Raw genomic sequence first — 2,641 nt, 5'->3', positions numbered from 1 at the left:
CTAAGTTTTATTAATTTTTATTATTTTTTTTAATTTGATAATTTTTTTAAAATAATAATTTCTAGTAAAAGTAAAACATATTGCACATGTCTGTACCAACAAAACTAATATTTTTCAAACTATAAAGAAAATAATGTGTTCTAATTACAAATTGTAAAATTGAATGTAGCCCAAAATACAGGATGCGCTAAAACTCGTGCTTAGAGAAAAATTTCAAGTAGGTACCAGGAACATGAAAAAATTCTATCTGTCAAAAAATTTTAACAATAATTTTTTTGAGATTTGCCATTTTTATGTCCATTTAATGATACTGATTATCTTGTACATACTATTAATCAAAATTAATTGAAGACTAATGGCGCAGCAAAAGTTTTTGTTTGTTTTGGTCCATACTACTACCTCCTGATTTATTTCTTTTTTTAACACCCTGTATACATTTCATGCTACTTTTACTTTATTATACTTTATATGACTTACCTTTTGTTTACTTATATCCATTTCACTAATACATCTATGTAAATCATTTGTGTTATTAGTAATAATAACAAAAATTAATAAAAAAAATTCTTAATTTTTAATGCAAAACTTACCTTTCATTTACTTTATATACACTTTTTACACTATTTTCGCTTTTGTAGATACTTGTTTTAAAGTTCGCGCTCTTATTCGCCCGCCATCTATTGATGCTTATTTTAGTTAGTTTTGTGCGCTTTCTCTCTTATACTTATTAGAACATGTGCATATGTTTGTTTTAAAGATCGCGCTCTTATGCGCCCGCCCTCTTTTAACATTTATTTGAATTATATTTAAATTTGAATTTGAGAAAAATTGCCGATTCGGGGCTCGAACTCGGGACCTATCACTACCGCCGCCGACAATTTCAAAGTTTTCATTCAATATATTTTACACAAAATTTTTCAAAAATTTATTTTTCGCATTTTTACAATATTTTTGTGCTTTATTAAGTCTTTTGAACATCCAAGAGTGCAAATAGACAATTTTGAAGTTTTTAATTTTTTTGATTTTTGTCGAAATTATGGGCAATTTTTGATACGTGGAGCGGTCTAATGCCAATAACTCCGGACTTATTAGAGATAATTTCTTATATTTGATACCGTTGGAAAGAAAATTTAATTTTCTGTAACATACAAAAAAGGTCAGTGCTTTACGATAAATAGTTATCGAGAAAATTTGTGATAATTGGTTTAGACTAATTCTATTATGTATATGTTTTTTTATAATTATTTACTAAAAGTACCAATAAAAGCCACAAATAACATCTAATAGCCTGTAGCAAAAAAATTTGAAAATAGTTTTTCCAATAGAAATAAATAGAGTCAAAGAACAAAATTTAATCTTTCATATCTCTGAAATTTTTATAGATAGAATTTTTTTAACATTTTTTACTGGGGCGCAAATTCTGGCGCATCCTGTATAACTACGACATTTAAAAAAATTCTAAAATTGTCAGTTTATACTGTATTTAAAGCCCTTTAATTATTTTTTTTAAACAATTTTACAGGGCTTGTAGTTTTTTAAGTAACCTTGTATTTTATTTATTAAATTTTGTACTCAAGATTGCAAAAATGTCAACTAAAGAGAGTTGAAGTTAAATTTATAAAAATTATAACAATAGCCATTGTCCTGTCAAAATAATGTTAAGCTAGCCGTCAGTCAAAAGCACCCTTCAGCGTCTGAAATTCCTGAAACTCATGAAAGCCAAGCACCATTGAATATCAAACGCAGCCAAGCTCGAGAGATACAAATTCCTCAAAAAATAATACCGTCTTGAATTAATAAAAAGCGGTCCCGGAAGACAAAGTGTCGCTGAACGAGTCGTCGTCCAATAAAGGAGGAAATAGGTCGAGGGAGACATTAACACAGCCCTGGGGTTAGTAAATAGAGTCCTCAGTACGCATACCGATGACTGCATTACTGACATTGCTCGTCAAATTAATAAAATGAGAGAGGGTGTGTCCGATGGGGTTAACAACACGAGCAAATTTCAAAAAGTGCACCCCTGCTCTTGCTCTCCTCACTCTTGTTACAACATTGTCAATATTTGATTTGGGAAATTGTGTGTGGCATTCGGGCCTTTCATTACTTATCATCACATTTAACCTGACCCGACCCTTACAAATTGTTTCAGCCATATCGAATTTCGCTATTTATACAACAAACGAAACCGTTTCCAACACTATTCAATATTTGCACGGTTTTTCTTAACTCGGAAAAACGCTGATTGTTTTTAATTGCAAAATGCGATGAAAAATTTCMTGGTTTATGACGGGAGTAATTAAATTTTTGGATAAATTTCACAAGCCATAAACTATGTTTGAAATACTAATCAAATTTAATTTCGAGCTTTTACTACACTTACCGTTATGGCATCATTTCAAACTTTCATCATTTGCAAACTAATTAGAAAGTTCAAATTTAAAAATTGGAAAAAAAATTGTTAGTAGTAAAAGTTACACATTATTTGCAATCGTTTTAATTAACTTTGACGTTTCATGTAAAATTAATTGAATCTTGCATTGACTTGAAAACGATAAAAGAAATCATTAATTATTAGATATTCTTAAGTTCTGTGTTTGATTAATTATTGTTTTTATTGATTTGAGTTGTTTTAAATGATTTC

The sequence above is a fragment of the Tribolium madens genome, unplaced genomic scaffold, assembly GCF_015345945.1.
Source record: "Tribolium madens isolate multiple individuals breed KSU strain unplaced genomic scaffold, Tmad_KSU_1.1 Scaffold_19;HRSCAF=116;Tcas5.2_LG9, whole genome shotgun sequence".
NCBI lineage: Eukaryota > Metazoa > Arthropoda > Insecta > Coleoptera > Tenebrionidae > Tribolium > Tribolium madens.
The sequence above is the reverse complement of the archived record's forward strand: the minus strand, read 5'-3'. Positions refer to the sequence as shown.